Source organism: Lichenostomus cassidix, chromosome 2, assembly GCF_008360975.1.
Source record: "Lichenostomus cassidix isolate B80296 chromosome 2, HeHo_3.0, whole genome shotgun sequence".
Classification (NCBI taxonomy): domain Eukaryota; kingdom Metazoa; phylum Chordata; class Aves; order Passeriformes; family Meliphagidae; genus Lichenostomus; species Lichenostomus cassidix.
The window spans coordinates 4,875,182-4,892,699 of NC_139482.1; the positions used below are offsets into that span (position 1 = coordinate 4,875,182).

The following is a 17,518-nucleotide window of genomic DNA, read 5'->3' on the forward strand; positions in this document are numbered from 1 at the left end:
GAGACACACCAGCTCAACAACGTGATGTTTCTGTCTGTTCCTTTGAGAGCGATGTGGAACAATAAATATAACAAGAAACAACATGAGAATTCCAGAACATGTGTACCTCTCTCTAGTGGGCTTCCTTTCACCACCCAAACCACACACATTTTTCATACGAAATCAAAGTAATGGAAAATTCTGGAATATTTGCAAACCAGTCAAAAGACTTAAAGGGGACAGAAAAAACCAGAATAAAAAGCTATTTTCTTCAGGACCTGTAGTATAAGCTAAACTGACTTTACCATTGAGACTATCATTAATTGAACTATTTGAATAATTTAGTTCAGTGTTTCTCAGCTCTTGGGCAAACTGATGGAGCTGCACAACGTGAAACTCCAAGTGTGCTTGAAAGAAAGGAGACCTTTTTTCCTGCAGTTCACCAGAGACCTTTGCAATTCAAGAGTTGTGAATTAAAATCAGATCATGTGCTGGGAAGCAATGCTAGGATGAATAATCTGTGATATGAAAAGAAATTCAAGTTTAGTTTGTTCAGCCTAGGAATAGCATCGTAAGGAGAGGATGCATCGTAACTCTCAGTAAAAAAAGTAGGTGGGGAAATATAAGGAAGGGAGAAAAAATGTTTAACAGACAAATAGAATAGTTAGGAAAAAATTAACTTTGGAATTAAAAGTGGCTTCTGTTCTTCAAGGGATGGAGTCATGAAACTGTTTTTAGCAGGAGCAGTGAAGCCAGTTTGACTGGAAGGTAAATAATTACGCATATCTTCAAGGGATTATTTACCAGACACTTTCAAGGGGATCTGTAACCCAGCAGGCCCCTTGGTTCCTGCTCAAAACTATTAGAATTTAATAAAATTAAGACTGAGATCTACATCTGGTCAGGGAAACTTGTTGAATGCTTCCTCCTAGTGGTTTTTGATCAAAATGACATATTCAAAGTGAAAGAAAAGAAAAAAGAAAAAAAAAAAAAAAGTGGGGCCTCTGCCACAAGTATAGACAGTGAAACCTGAAGAGATAAATAACTCCTTGAAAAAGTATTAGCAGCAAGCAGAGATGTTATGGAGGAGTGGAAGGAGGGTTGTGCTAAAAGAAAACTGCTGTTTAAAGTTCAGAAAACAAAATGAGTGATAATTTCCAGTGTAAAAGAGAATTAGACCACAAAGAGGAAGCTGAAACACTAATAAATTAATCGTTGTCTATATAACAATAAGAGAAAGTAAAAAAGATATGAGTTTGTTTAAAATGGGGCAGGGATGAGGTTTTGGATAGCTTTAAAGTTTATCTACCTACTTATATTATAAATATCAGGTAAATAATCTCCTTAATTTTCAGTGAAGACTATTGTCAAGATGGGATCATATCTTCCCAGATAAACAAGAAGTGTTTGAATGGACATGTGAGTAAATCCATGGACGGACACAGAAGAAATTAAAGCAATGGAGTTGGGGTCCAGAATAACCCAGTTTCAAAAATCTTGTTGAGAACTGGCACATGAACATGCAGATCTCTCATTAAGGATTTTTTGAGAATCCTGTCAAATCAGCAAAGGTAGCAGGAGAGAAAAAATCCAAACTAAATGTAATACTTGTATTTGAAAGGCAGGTAACAAGCAGTTCAACCAGAGACTTGCTAATCTGAATTAAATATATTCAAGTTTGTGGGACACATTTTGGAGGGGAAATAATGAAAGATTTGAAGGAAAATGGAAAATTGAATAAAATTTTTGAAATGTATTTACTAAGAAATAAGAATGTGGCAGATCTTTTCCCTTTTCCTGAGAAAATAGGGCAGAGCTTGAAGTGCTCTACTGGGGGTCAAATGGGGATATTTGCTTGCAGCTGGTGGAAACAGAAGATCCCTGTGGAGACCTGGATCAACTAGTGAAACAGAAGGGTTGGGATGTGTAAGGTGGTGCAGTCATGGAGCAGAGAAATGCAGGTGAGGATCTACCAGGTGAGACAGCCCATGGGGGCACAGGGTGGGGCTGGAGCTGCAGTTCTGCACACTTTGGTACGTGGTGCCCAAGGAAGATTCCTAGGAACCAAACAAGATTTAAAGGGTTTTAACAACAGTCGGGAAATTAGAATGTCTTTAGAAAGAAAGCTGGAATTCTGGCTTACAAAATAGAAGTTGAGAGATGTGACTGTTCCTGAGAGGGAGATAAATGTTAGTGAGGGTTAAATCAGAGTATTGAGTGAAGCTTTTTTTGAACAGAGTCTGCATCAACCACCCTTCTTCCAAAGTCTATAGGAGGCTGCAATTTGCAGTTTCCCTGTGGTGAGTTTTCCCCGTGGAAACTTTCCATCATCCCATGGCTATGGACCAGGCCTCTTGCACAGAGCAGAGGTGGAAGATGCACATGGAAAATTTTTTGTCATTTGTACCTTATTGCTCTTAAAGCACAAGTTGTCCCACAATGGCAAGATCCCATATTCCAATATGTGTTTGCTCATCACATCAAGATGATTGAGATGATCCCTGAGAAAGTCCCTGAGACTTTATACGTTTTGGGAGAGTAACACCAGAAAGTGGAAATGTATTTTCCAAGTTTTCACTAAAAAGAAATTGGAAAGGCAGGTCTAAATGCTGTCAGATATCTTAAAGGTGTTTGGCTGTATTTGATGGAAGTAATTTGTTCCACTGGTGTTACAGCTCTTGACCTGAAAACATCCAGGAGAATGCCACCTGGTAATTTGTTTGCCACCTGGTAATTTGTTTGCCACCTGGTAATTTGTTTCCCAGTTAATCAGCCTCACACTTTAAATCAAAAGCTTACCCCTTCATTTAAATTAGCTTGACTTCTATGCCAAGTCACTGGTTCTTGATACACCTTTAATGATACATCAAAAATTTATTTAGTACGTTCAGGGAAAATATTATTCATTATCATCTCTGTATTTATTATTTTAATGTGAGTGGAAGGAGCTCTCAAAGCCTCTTACATAGGCATTTTCTCAACAATCAAACAACATTTTGGCTCTTGCCAACACCTTCCTGTGCCTGACAAGTGAATAACACAGGTGAGTTTGTCATGGTCTTTTATAGCCAGGATGATATGCAGCCAATATTCACCTCCTTGGACGGAAGCTGAAGAGCAGAAACCAACAATCAGAAGGTTAATTGGATGTGGCAAGGAAAGGGTTAACATGTTCACCCATCAGGACACAGCTGAAAGGGAGAAACAATTGGGACAGAAACTATCTATAAGGCAGGCGAGGAGCACATAGGTTGGGAGCACTTAAGGTGGTGTTTTGAGGTATGTTGGTGGCCCTCCTCCACTGGGTTTTTCCCCTCTGGGTTTTTTTTCCCCTCCTCGTGGCTTTTTCCAGTGGTTTTTTTTTTTTTTTTTTTAGTGTGGTGGGGTTTTATGTTTTCTGGTTTTTTGTGGTTTTTTTTTTTTTTTTTTTTTTTTGGTGGGGGGTTTTGCTTGGTTTTGTTTGTTTTGGGGGCATTTAGTTTTGTTTGTTGTTGTTGGGGTAACTACTAGGGTTTGTTTGTGTCTATGCTCTAAACCACTAGTGAAATACATGTCTAACAAGGTAGAAGTGCAGTTATAGGTACACTTGCTCTATTTTTTAGAGAGGTTTTTGCTATGATCGTTGTTCTAGCCAGGCTTTCTATGTATATGGACTTGGAGAATTTACCCTTTGGTTTTGTATTTTTCTTTTATTTTCTGAAGGACTGACTGTGATGGTTTGCCTGTTTTAAGGGCTGAGATTCATTGTTGTACTTCTCTTTGTGTTTAGTGCTCTGTTTGAGGTGTGAAAGGAGACTACACTTGGAGTTGAGGGATGTTTTTGGGGTGGGACTGTCATAAGTGATTTACATATTTCTATGTTTGATACAAAAATAATTAAATAGTTACTCCACCTGTAACAGAAAATGGGACCAATTGTCTCTACATTCAGAAGCTCCTGCCTGCATCTTACCTGTTGCTCTTTAACTTTTATTTTTAGTAATCTGCAGAAACTGGCTTTTATTTTGCTTTTATTTTTTTCTATATGAACATGAATACAGAAAGGGCTAAGTAGCTAAAAATCAATTAGAGAAGGGTCAGCTGGTGGGAAGTGCCTTTCCATCTTCCATTCTTGCTGTTGGACTCCACAATGCCCTGAAAAGAGGAGGATGTTGCAATCTTCCAGCTCTTTTGGAGACTGGAGTCAAGTTTTAGGATTTTGTGTTATTTTCTGTGGATGGCTGGGTTTGTGTTGAGTAGAGCAATTCTCCCTAAAAATCTGGCAGAAGCCCCATTCCCATCCCATTTCCAGTCACTCCTAAATCAATGCTTGAAAATAGATGAAAGAGTAAATAAAACAAACTCTCTCAGACAGAGCACTCAAATATTGCAGAGGAGAAAAAAACAATTGGACTTTGCTTGATGCTGAGGAGAATATTCAATATCCAGTCAGGGTCTGACCCTGCACTCAGAGGGAGCAGCTTGGGAAAGCAAGATGTGTTGTTTCAGCATCTACACTAATGGGAGATTTCCAGTCAAGGGCATGTGGTTCTTCCATTTGTCAGAGGAAGGATATTGCAATAAGGATGAAATATGAAAAAGTGATGGCCTTTAGTGGTTGGTTGTAGGTTTGTATAAAAACCTTCTCTCCAAAGAAGTAAAACGGAAATATTTGAAAGATTCCTCCATTTTTCACGGGTTGAATTTTTGGATGCTTGGAGAACCTGGTGACTTCAATGTAACTTTTCCCGGGAGGTAACAGGACCTGCTGCATCAGCTGCCAGATCTAATCTATTCTAAAACTATTTTCTGCAAAAATAAAGATGGGAGGGGAAATTGGTGGTGGGATGTGATGGAAATATGAAAATAGAAGTGGGGAGAAGTTGGGACGAGAGCAGGGACCCATCTGACAAAAGAGATTTCATGCCCTTTGAGTGAAGGGTTGTTAGTTTGTGGCCTCTTGTTTCAGGCTCTGGCCACTCAGATCCCTCATCAGTTTATTTTATTGAAGGATGGGAAGGGAGGTGATGGTTAATAAAGTTGTGTTGGATGGTCCATGACCTGACCATGATGAAAATGACATAAAACAAGGGGTAAAATGTACTGGGTTTACCTGGGGTAAATTTTCTTCACAGTAACTAGTATGGGATTATTTGGATTTGTGCTGAACACAGGGTTTGTAACATGGAGATGTTTTTGTAATTGCTGAGCAGGAATTGCACAGAACCAAGGCCTTCTCTGCTTCTCACAGTGCCTTGCTGGTGAGGGGACTGGACATGCATGGAAAACTGGGAGGTGACACAGCCAGGACAGTTGACCCTAACTGACCAAAGGATTCCAGATCATGTGACATGCTGAGTGTATAAAATGGGGGGGAATAAAGAATAGTGGGAGGGATATTGGGGAACCCAGAACTGGAGACTGTGGCTAGCAGACCTTTCTCGTGAGAGTTCTTTTCTCTCTTCTTCCTGTGTTTTATAAACAAAGATAAAGTTTGGATGTTATTAAAAACAGTTTCTTGGGATGTGGACAGTTCAGGCCTGGCCAATCTGCCTAGGGGGAGGTATCGAACTGACCGATCTGGGTGACCTTTGAAAAGTCTATATAAGTTGGAATTAAATAATAAAATGCTCTCTTTTATGCCACACGGAGAACTGGGTCTTTTCTCTCTGCTAGCGGCTCAACAGCGACATGAGACAATTCCAGATGTGCCTCACCAGGGCTGGGTGGAGGGGCAGGATTCCCTCCCTGACCTGCTGCCAATGCTCTGCCTTAAAGCAGGTTGTAGGCAAGTGGGGGTTGGCATCTTCTCCCTGATAAAATGCGGTGGGATAAGAGGAAATGGCCTCAAGTTGCACCAGGGAAGGTTTAGATTGGATATTAGGAGACATTTTTACACAGAAGGAGCATTCAGACATTGGAATATACTGCCCAGAGAAGTGGTGAAGTCACCATCCTTTGGAAAGCTTATAAAACGTGTGGACATGGCATTTAGGGACAGTGTTTAGTGGTGAGCATGGCAGTATTGGGTTAATAGCTGGGCTTGATGATCTTGGAGGTCTTTTTCAACCTAAAGGATTATTTGCAGTATCAGAGTAAGACTTCTATATTGAAAGAGCTCAAGGCCAGACCTCATGTCCACGTGGGGCTCCTTAGGCTGACCAGCTTGAAGATGCTGAAAAAATAATAATAATAATTCCTGAACTCAGTCATGGAATCACAGAACCGTTTATGTTGGAAAAGACCTCTAAGATCATAGAGTCCAACTACTATCCCAGCATGGTCATCTCCCTGCCATGGTCATGCCATCCTCTTTTCAGAGGAAAATATTCTATTGTCATATCTCTGTGCTGTTGCAGTAGAAATGTTGGGTTGTAAATGGGTGGAGAAGAAACTACATTAGGGAAAAGTGACTAGAAAGAGGTAACTTGCTGGACTGGAGACTTCTGCAAATAAAATAACATTGGTAGTCAAAGCAGAGTAGACTACAATCCCTGGATTTGCGTATAAAAACGAAAACATTAGTTAGGAGCACCAGAGAAAGGGCACTGAAGGACAAAGATGATGCAGAAACCTTACAGGAAACCCTACAAGAAAAGGAACAGGAAAAGAGCTCAGTTTAATTTGCCTCAGATTGGTCAAGCTTTTACCAGAAATTCTGACTCACTTAACTATTTGTGACCACAGTTTGCCCAAGATCTGACCTTTGTGAGCATCAATAGGCCTAGAGCAGTCCCAAGGAAGTCCCCAGAATTGTTTCTGTGCTGAAAAACATTGTGGTGATTATTGCTTAGGTCTTTCTACCCCAAGCACTTCCCAGAAGCTGAAATGGCAGAGTTTGTATTCAAACTAATAGGTATTGCAATTAATAAGGAGATCCAAATTAAAAAATAAAAAGGAAATGGTTCATGACTCGTGTAAAATATTACGTAAATGTAGTGGAAAGAAGTTTGCCTTTAATTAGTGCTAAAACAGAGGAAAGAGGGCATGATGGACTGCAACGAAAGAAAGAAGAGGGATCAGGGTACTAAATGCAGAAAATTATCACTTGGAAATTCCCTGCAGTCCTTGTAGGAATCATCTTGTTAGCTGTGCCTCAAGGGTGCTTCTCAAGGTAGTGTTTGAAACCAATCAATCAACCAGCTTACCCTGACTCTGTCAGAGGTGTTTTTAGTTCTGGTGGAGAAATCTTTTCTAAAAATGCTTCCCCTTTCACTGGTCTGCTTTGAAGTGCTTGCCTAGGGAAATCACAGCGAAAACTGCCACAGAGCTTGGCAGAGTTTCGATTTCACCCTCCTTAAAACACATCTGTGGGGCATCCAGGGTCCAGCAGCACCCAGGAACTCCTTGGTTCCCTCCATGGGCTAAGCCCTGCTGTCCCTCAGAGCTGCTGAATGACAGTGTCCCCTCTTGGAGAGGTGGTGGGGTAAAAAGATTTTTGTCTTGAGTTGCTGCTTTTGACACAAAAAGGAGTTAATTTAATTTTACTTTACACTTCGGAAACTCAATCTCTGCCTTTCTGACCCTGCTAATCACTAAACCCCATGTAAATGCTTTTGCCCACTTAGTGAAGCTGTGTTTCTCTGCTCTCTGAACTGCCTAATCACCAAATAGTTGTGCTGACCACAGGTGGCAAAAGCATGGTAATGGGTCACAATTCAGCCCAGCCCAGCATAACCTCCATTCCCCTCTAAATTAAAATGCAGTTGTCTTCTGGTTAGACATAAAGTGGCCTAATTTTGGAGGGATTGAGAGGTGAGCCATTTCAGGGAGATTAAAATTAATTTTACTTTAATGATGTGAGCTGTTATGTCTATCAGAGCACTGAATGCTTTCTTCACACTTGGACACAGTCGTTGACAGAAGCACTGCCTGCCTGTAGGGGTTTTTTTTGGTTTTTTTTTTCCCATTAAATTAGATTAGCTCACTTTAGGGTTCTATCTTTGAGTCTGATTGAACAAATGTAGCAATTTATCCAGGCGTTACAGGATTTCCCCGTGGATGCTCAGTGAGAGATGCTCCATGAGGATGATACACTTAATTAAAAGGCAGAAGCTGAAGACTGATACAGATGTGTCCTGACACAGCAGCTGGGTTTGTGTCAGGGTCTTTTTGCTTATTGGAATTGAAGTGGGGGGGATGAGAAGGAATCAGGGATCTCATTACAGAGGGAGGAATAAGCCCAGATCCCAGAATGTGTTACACAATGAACTTTTAGCATCATCCCTGATGTGATCCAGTGTGGGATCCACACAGGAGGTTTGGCACAGTGGGTTGACCTTGTGTTTCCCATACACTGGTGGGGTTGTGGGGGATCCCAGCCCTGCTGGTTTATTTCCTCCCAGTGGGGCTGGGAAGCCATCAGGGAAGGGAACTTGTGGGTTCCTTGAGGGGTTCCCCTTGCTCCTTGAAGGGAGTCAATATGGGATGGCCAAACCCCTTTTGCCTGGTTAATCAAACAGCAATGCACTGGTGATTGCCCTCTCTTCATCCCACATGCTCTCAGTCAAGGGAAAACCCTCGTTATCCTCATCTCTCCCTTTATTTTGAAAGGAATTAAAACAAATGACAGTATTTTTCTTACCCAGTAGAGGGAAGTGTTGGCTAAACTGAGTTTTGTGTCTGACAGCCTCGTGGCACCTGGTGCCAAAGGAGCTTCTCACAGCACTTATCCCAAGTGGTAAAAAGGTTTATAGAAAGTCGAGGTCTGCAGAAAGCAAAAGCACTCCACTGAGTGCTAGCAAGGTGGGAGGGCAAGGAGGAACCTTTAAAATTGTGAAGGAAAATACTTTTTTCCATTTTTGCCAAGTAGATTTCCACAAATCTGCAGCAGTTTCTTTTAAAGGAAAAAAATACAGAATTTGTTTTAAACTAAAACGGTTCTCCAAACTCACAAAAACTGCATATTTTTCAGTTTCAGTTCTCTTTGTTTCCCTAAAAAGGCAGTAACAAATGTGTAGGGATGTGGGCTAAAAGAAAGGCTTTATGAACATCTTTGGGAGAATAAATGGCTCTTTGCCACCTTATCCATAAGCCCTTTAAGAACACAGTGATAGCTTTGGGGGGAAAAAGGTATTTTTTTGGAAAGGAGTGAATAGAAAGATGACACCAACTGATCTCCCTCAGTATTTATTTTGCTGCTGGTACTTGCTCCCATCTGACATGCACATTTATGGGGTTTCAGCTGACTTGCCTGAACTTTTTCAGACATCCAGTAAGCCAGCATTACCTGACTGCTTCTTGCAGAGAGGAAGATTTTGGCAAGGCAGCCCGGTTTTAATCAATTTCCCACTCTCTGATCAGCCTGTCTATAGGGTTCCAATTAACATGGCTACTTTATGATTAGTGTTTGCATTAGGAGAATCTCCTGTGCCAAGGGTGTTCCCCCCTTGCTGTGGGTTTTGGAGCTGCTGCTTTCAGTGTGTGTCCCTGAATTACATTTCTGAAATGAGGCAACTGGAAAATACGATATAAATGCTTGAAAATGAGGGGAAAGGATTTTTTTTTTTTTTTTTGGAGGTAGGAAATGGGAGAACCATCCCAGTCCTATTCCTGACATGGAAGAAAATGTAGTTTTCCTCTCCTGTACTTCTTCCTACCTTCTTTAATCTGATTTATTTCCTTTGTAAATATTGCTCTGGTTTTTTTTACTGTAAGCTGAGTTCAGACTGAGCTGATTTCATTATCATAGGATTGAGGATTTTCTAGTATTATGAGTAATTTCTGTATTTGTAAAGACACATGAAACAGATGGGTCATCCTGGTGCTACAACAAGGTTTTAACAGTATTTTCTCCCTCTATAAAAAAAGTAGTAGAGTTGAAGATTTACAGAAGAATTTGCTTACAGGCTGCAAAAGAAAGACAAGAAATTATTCAGGACCAGCAGCTGGGACATTAAGTGAAATTCTGTGGATTTTCCCTCCTTTGCCTGGATATGCTACTAAATACACTGTGATGCTGCTGGCTGTTCACCTTGAGATCATTGCTAATCTGGTTCTGGAGGGAGGAGGGGGGGCAGAGGACCTTCATTCATGAATTGTGAGAGCAGCAAGAATAGAATGGAAGAGAATATAAAAAACATTTGAATATATAATAGTATTTATTATATAAAATTAGATACAATAAAAATTCCCTCACACATGCTGTTCAACCCCAAAACACACGTCGTCACCTGTTGTGGCATCAGCACAGAGAGCACTGTGCTGCAGCTATGAATCATGGAATCACTAAGGCTGGAAAAGACCTCTGAGATTGAGTCCAACCAATCAACTAACTCCTCCTTCACTGGAAGAAAAAGTAGGTTCACATGTCTTCTACAACATGATAGTATTTTTAGCTGTTTAGGGGAAGAAATGCCATTTTTGGAGAACGTGTAGGTCATAGCTCCATGACAGGAGTTTCTGCAGGTCTGAGCAGCTCCCTCAGGGTTGCTGGTTTTGCTGCCCAAGAACTGGGACTGTTTCTGGGTGCAGAGAGCACTGACAGAGTGGGACCATGCTGTGGCCATCCCAGTGGGGAGGATTTCCAGCAGAGCTCTGCTGCTGGGATGAGCAGTGTGATACCAGCAGCCATCCTTGCACAGTGTTTTCTCTCTGGTGTGAATCCTTTTTTTATTCAACAATAATGCTGTAAATCCACTAAACATCACTGAAAAGATGTTGTTCCTAATCTAAGTTAGAGATGTGTTGGCACAGTGGCTGAGCTGCCAAGGACTCACCATTTGCCTTTCTGGTGTTGAAGATGTGCTCACTCCATAATCTCTGTGGGTCTTCCTGAGAACCTCCTTCCCTTTGAGCAGCCACTCTTCATGTTGAGAGGTTAAATCCATAAGGATTTGTCTTCCTTTATCTTCTGCCTCATACATCTTTCTGTGCTACTCTAGGCTTGCACAGGCTCTGTTCCCCCAGGTACATCTTTCTCTGCCTTTCTTAGTCTTCTTTCCCCTCCCACTCCCTTTGTTTGTAAATCTTTTTCTTTAACCTCTTCTCCCTCTCCTCACCTCCTTCTCTCCTCTGCCTCACCCAGTTCTTCCCTGTGATACACTTCTTCATTTCCTGCATTTGCAGAAACTTTGCCCATTTTGAGTCCTTCAGTTAATCATTTCCTTGAGCATGAGCTTGTCCTTGACTGTGCACCTGCTCTCCAGCCACAATCCCAGTGCCTCTGCAGCCCCTCAGTTTTTTCCCTACATAATCCATTCCTTTCCCAGCACTTGCTTTCCTTGATCACCACCCCACCCTGAGCTGCTTTCACAAGAGTATTTGTTACAGATCCACACAGTTTCCAGAGCAGCAACAGACAATTCCCCACACATCACTGAGGCAGTAAAGCAGTGCCAGGACTTGTTTGTCCTGTTTTACCTCAGTAATTTGAGGGTTTTATTAGTTTTTCAGAAGTTTCTTTCACTTCTACTCACCCTGAATGCTTTAGTTTGCCAGAAAATCCTTGCCACTTCTCTCTTCACCTGTGAGCATCTATCATCTTCCCAGTCACTGCTGGGCAGCTTATTTTGGGAAAAAGCTGCTGTTCCCACTCACTGGGGTTGCTGCCCTGTTAGCCTGACCCAGGGATCTGTTCCTTGAGGCTGGAGGCTCTGGCTCAGGCAGCTGCAGGAGGAGCTGGGTTGGGTTGGAGGTGATCCCAGGGTCCAGTTTTGGCACTGTTCACTCCTCCCTCTGTGTGCTGAGGGGCTCCTTGCTGTGCCCTGCTCCCAGTTCCTCTCCTCAGACCTTCTCTCCAAGGCCCCCGTAGCAACCCCCAGCTTCCATTGCAGCTTCATCTCCTCTCCTTCCCCTTCCCACCTTTCTCCCCAGCCACATTCATCCCATCTTGCTCCCTAGAGCATGGCAGTGGATGTGGCACTTGGGGACAGGGTTTAGTGGTGGACTTGCCTATGCTGCCTTCAGAGTTGGACTTGATGATCTTAGAAGTATTTTCCAAATTCAACAAGGCTCCAAACTAAACAAGTCTGTGATTCTAGCACTCTCTCAGCCAGTTTCATGCTGCTTTTCCATCCTCCCTGTCCCTCCCTTCTTCTCAGCCCTTCTCATCCTTCCTTCCTCCACACTCCTTTTTCTTGCCATCATTTCTCCATCCCCTGCCTGTCCCTCTGCCTTCCCCCGTTTACCAGCCTTCTCCTGCTGGTCTCCACACTCCCCTCTCCCCCCTCTCCCTGCTCCCCCTTCTCCCTACCTATCATCCCCCCCATTCCCCCTCTCCCTGCTCCCCCTCTCCCTGCCCACCCTCCCCCATTCCCCCTCTCCCCCTTCTGCCTGCTCCCCTTCTCCGTGCCCATCATTCCCCCATTCCCCCCTCTCCCTGCCTATCATACCCCACCATTCCCCTCTCCCCATTCCCCCTCTCCCTTTGGATCATCTCCTCCATTCCCCCTCCCTGCTCCCCCCTCCCTGCCCATCCTCCCCCATTTCCCCATTCCCCCTCTCCATTCCCCTCTCTCCATTTCCCATTCCCCTCTCTCCCTGGCCATCATGTCCCCATTCCCCCTCTCCTGCTCCCCTTCTCCCGGCCCATCCTCCCCCCATTCCCGCATTCCCCCTCTCCCATTCCCAAATTCCCTTCTCCCTGCCCTCTCCCTGCCCTCTCCCTGCCCATCCTCCCCTCTCCCCTGCGCTCCGCACGGGCGGCAGGGGGCGCTGCGGCGGCGCCCCGGCAGGCTCGGCGGGGCGGGCGGTGCCTCCATCCCTCCCTCCATCCATCCCTCCCTCTCTCCCTCCCTCTATCCCTCCCTCCATCCCTCCCCACTCCCCCCCGCCGCCCGCCCGCCCGGCCGGGGCTCCGCTGGCTCCGCTCCGCTCCCGCGGCAGCCGCACAGACGGCGCGGCGGCTCCGAGCCATGCGCGCTCCGCGGCGGGCGGGCAGCGCGCTCCGCGCCCAGCAGCCGGGCCCTTCCTCCCCGCGGGACGGGACCGCTGGCCGACTAAAACTCTGTGGATACAATCAAGTGGCTCTGGGACTCTTGGTTTAGCAGGAAAAATTAAATAAACCAATGTAAGTTTCTCTTTTCTTTTCTGTTCGTTCGTTTGTTTGCTTGCTAATAAAAGGAATAAAAAAGAAAGAAAACGACGGGATGCCCGGTTCCGAGCGTGTCGCGGAGGAGGAAGGAGTAGTGCCGGGGTTTTCCCGTTCCCAAAGTTTCCCTCGAGGCGGGAGAGCGGCGGCACCGCTCCCGTCCCGTCCGAGCAGGGCGGCAGAGAGGGACAGGGGCTGCGGGAGAGAGAAGTTGGGGCAGCAGAGCTTGCGTTGGGCTGGAGAAACAGTGGAGATAGAAATATATAGATATAGACATATATTGGTGTTTAAAGGTAATTCTGGCAGAGAATCGGTCTGGTTTCCGTCTCGCTCCCACACCCAGAAGTGCCGGGAAGAACAAACAACACAGGAAATACTCTGCAATTGTTCTGTTAGTGTTGTGTGGTGTCAGATGTGTTGGAGTGGAAATCTAGCGACAGGTTTGGAAGGGAAGAAATGAACTAGGATGGTTATTTCTGTGGTGGCAGGGAAAGTGTACCATTCTTCTGTAGCATGAGTGTTGCTGGTATTACTTGTTGTAAGAACTGACATGTTTTAAATGTATTTCTTAATGGCACCAAGCACCTCAAAGCTGTTTGTAGAACACCTTTGCTTAAAAAAATGTGGAGTTTTTACCGGCACAAATTAAAAACTCGATTTGGCTCACGTAAATAAAAGCAGATCAGGGAGAGCTGTGCTGTACTCCAGCAAGGTGACCATGAATTTATCGAGGCAGCCCTGAGGGGAACAGTGACATACTGGGAGCACCGGGAGAGAGAATGAAAGCTAAATTAAAGCAAAACTTATGCAACCGGAGCGTGGCTGCAATGGGAATAAACCAGACCTTTCAGTTTTATTTTTCTTGGAGATCTGGGTGAGAAGGTGGAGGAGATGAGCTTTGAGAAAGAGAAGAAACCCACGAGCCAGGCACACCTATGGCAACAGGTCTCGTTTTGCCTGGAAGGGGTGAGCTGAGCCCTGTGAGTGTTGAGCCGAGCTTATCCAGTCACAACTGGGGCAGTGGCTGCTCCCGCAGACGGCACTTCGATCCGGAGTTAGTGGCCCCAATTTCTCCCAGGGCTGGCGAGCAGCTCTTCCCAAAACACAGGGCGGATGGTGGAATAAACACGGTGATTCAAAGAGGATTTGTCAATACTATAAATAAACAGGCCCGCAGATGTGTCCTAGAGGGTCATGTCCAGGCACAGCATTTTCGGGGCCAATGAGCCGATTTCGGCGATTTTCCGTCTGTGTGTCCTGTCCAAGGTGCTGAAGTTCTTTTTGCTGCAATTTCCCAGGATTTCGGGGCTTGGCAGAAGTGGTCTTGGAGGCTTCCTGTCGCCTGGAAGCGGCGAGGGGGTTCCCCTGCGGGTGGCATGAAGAAAAAGCAGGGATGTGTTTTCAGACACGTATATTTGATCCGTGCTTTTGGCGTGGGGAAGCAGGCCAGGTGGAGACGCAGATGGATCCGGCAGATCCTATAAGCTTGTGGTGGCAGAGAATTGGAAAGGTCAGAGCTGTGAGGCAGTGAGGAGCGAAACCCTCTCATTCTAATGGGCCAAGAAAGTAGTGGTTTTGAAAATGTCCCTTCTGCTGGTTTGGGTGCATTGGCTTGATGAGACACCTGGTTCTGAAAAAGTTGAGGGGAGCCCAGTGTCAGGACAGGATGGGAACCATGCAAAGGGAATTGCAGTGATGTCCACTGGTTTTCTTAATATTTTTTTATTCTAGTGTAGCCACATGTGGTGGACAGAGAGCTTCAGAAATAGAGGGTCCTTAAGAAAAAAGTCATGTCTTTTGGGGGCAAATGTCTCAACATGTCAGCAATGGAAGCCTCTCCTGCAAGTTGTGGTATTTTTAGATTAATGTGCCAAAAGGTCTCAGACTTGAGTAGTGAAGTTTATGTAACTTTGGTAGGGGGCAGATCCCAGTATTGCCAGAAATAATCACAGATTAATATTTTACTTAACCTGCTCATGATTGGAGTTTGATGTTGTAACATGGCTTTTCTCATTTCTTGCCACTCGCTCTGAATCATTCATAGTGCAGCTTTGCTCTTCTGTCTGAGGCTCTGAGGGTTTTAGAAACACGAAGGGTCAGCTTCTAAAGGCAGAGCTCTCACACAGAAGGGGACTGTGCTGCAAGGAGCCCTGCAGGTTTAAAGCATGCCAGGGCTCTGTACAGTGTGGCAGGGAACAGATCCTGTTTCATGCCCTCAATCATTCGTCAGAGGTCACAAAGGTATTCAGTTGCATCACTGGGTATGTAGCCCAAATACCTTGACCATGAAGGGGGTATGTAGACCACGAGACTTTGTGACTCTGAATGACAGCTCATGGGAACAGACTTTAAAACTGCAGCAGAGATGAGAGCATTTGATTCCTGGCTTGAAGCAGAAAGTGGCCTCGGTTTTCTCTGGGATGGACTAACACCTGTGGCACCAGCTACTGCCTCCCAGGACCTTTACAGGTTACAGAAACGTTAAATAATTGCTGTGCTCTTGATTTAAATGTGCTGTCAAACTTGTGTATAGAAATATACTAATAGGAGATGTCATCCTGACTGGGAGGTTTATGAAATATAGCTACTTTTAATTTCTTTAAGTATCCTATTTATGATATTAGATAGGGATTGGTTTAACTTCTCATTACCATTTTCTCTTTAGTATCTTGAGGGAATCCTGTGTGTATGTATATGAGTAAAGAACATTTTGGGTTGCATATTAAAACATGTTGGTGGTCATTTGCAAATCCTGGTCATACTTTTGAGAAGGAACAGGTTATAATCTGTTATCACCTTCAGCAACTTAGTTTTTGGAAGCTCAACTTGAAAAACATAGAAGGGACCTGTTGTTTTCAGAGAGTGGGTGCTCAGTTCTTCCTGAAAATTGCTACTTCAGAAGCTGTCTCTGATGGTGCTCAAGGTTTACCTTGGAAAATGATAGCCCTGAAAGTTAAAAGGCGACAACTAATTTCTCAGTTCTCTTAAATAAAACTTTGGTAACAGAAGCAGCATCACTCTTAAATATATGCTTGACCTTTCTGCTTTATGCTTACATGTTGTCTTGAGGTAGAGGCCTGATCATAGTATAAAGCAATTTATAGCTGGAGTTTGGTTATTGCTTCTCCCTTTCACCCTCTAACCTGGAGCAAAATATGTTGGGTATATTTCTGATTGCTTGTAGTGAATATCTCTTCCATGGTGTCGTGGATGATTGCAATCAGTTCAGATAAACATGTGCTTATTTGTCCTTTAAATAGGATCCACCTTATGCACATCTACCAAAAGGAAACCCCAGTTATATTCTTATTGATCTTGGTTTATTATTTACTCTGCAGACCAAGCTGAGGAGCCCACTTTGACCTGGCTCTGTCTCTTTGGGTTTCTCTTGCAAAGTGACAGTTTCTAAATCAGGAAGGAAATCAGGTCACTTTTCTGGCTCTACAGGATTTATCTCACTGCTCTTCTTTCAAAGTAATTAGAGTTACTAATAATGAGGAAAAGAAAACTTTTCCAGAACTGGAATGTCCCTAACTCCTCTCTCCTTCTGGCAGTTTTTGTGTCACTGAAGAGATCCAGTAGTTCAGAAAGTTTGTTGTGGAGGATCCTTTGCTGTGTTACACATGGTGCCTTCCTCTTAATTTAGCTGCAGGTGATCTGCTCACCTTTACAAATGCACCTTCTTCTCCCTCAGGTTCATTACATTTCTTTATTTATTTCCCAATAATTCTGGAGCTGATGTTACCAGCTCTGGGCTGCCCAGTTGCAGTCAGTGAGATCCAAGATTTCAGCATGGGAGAAGGAAAAGGACACATTTCCTAAAGTTATTCCCTGCCCCAGTCCCTCAGCTGGACAGAGTTGTTTTGTTAAATTCAAGTAGTAGCAGCTGTCACAATAACTGTTCATACCCCTCCTTTTCAGGTTTCTTATCAGTCTGAGTTCACAGAGGCAAATTCCAAGCAAAAGTGGCAAAAGAACCACAAAAATTCCCTCTCTTCTCTCACTTCCATCACTCCTCACTTTGAGGAGGTGTAGCTTGGCCTTCCACGAGGAGGTCACCTTGTGATTCATTAATGTGCAAAATTTTCATTGGTGTCAGAAGATCCCTTATCTTTCATGGCAAAAACATGCCTCACTGCTCTTTGTATTGAACAAAGCCTTCGTTAATCACAGTTCTGCATAACACAAATGGCTTGAGTTTTATGTTTATCATCATATTGCAAGAGCTTTTTGAGTGTAGAGATTTGACACATCAAATAATACTGCTGTACCAAAACATACAGAAAAATTTAAAAATTCTGTTAAGCTCCAAGTTTTCTCTTTGCACTTTTAAATTTAAAATGAGAGGTTTTCTTTTATATCTTGGAAAAAATAAGCCCATACTTTACTGGATTATTTGTTTAATCTCTCAGGTTGAATTGAGCTTGTCTAGTTTGCTAAACTTTTGCTTTCTATTGCAATGCTGAACGCCCTTCCAACAGGTTGTAGATTCTTTTTAAAGCTTGCTGGATTCCAAAGGTACTAAAACTG

The 17,518-nt window shown here is 43.7% G+C and overlaps 1 protein-coding gene across 6 annotated transcripts in view; it reads left to right on the top strand.

The window, feature by feature from the left end:
- The first annotated feature begins 12,757 nt into the window (after positions 1-12,757).
- The window catches only part of LOC146440753 (sodium channel protein type 5 subunit alpha-like), a 209,788-nt gene continuing 205,027 nt past the window's right edge, over positions 12,758-17,518 (top strand). For 4 of the 6 annotated variants that reach the window (XM_085050194.1, XM_085050197.1, XM_085050199.1 and 1 more), the window contains exon 1: positions 12,760-12,967. The gene's annotated coding sequence lies outside the window, so the exon portion shown is untranslated. Of the gene's footprint in view, positions 12,968-15,178; positions 15,458-17,518 lie in introns of those variants that run through there. The other 2 variants (XM_085050201.1, XM_085050196.1) reach the window with 2 other exon arrangements.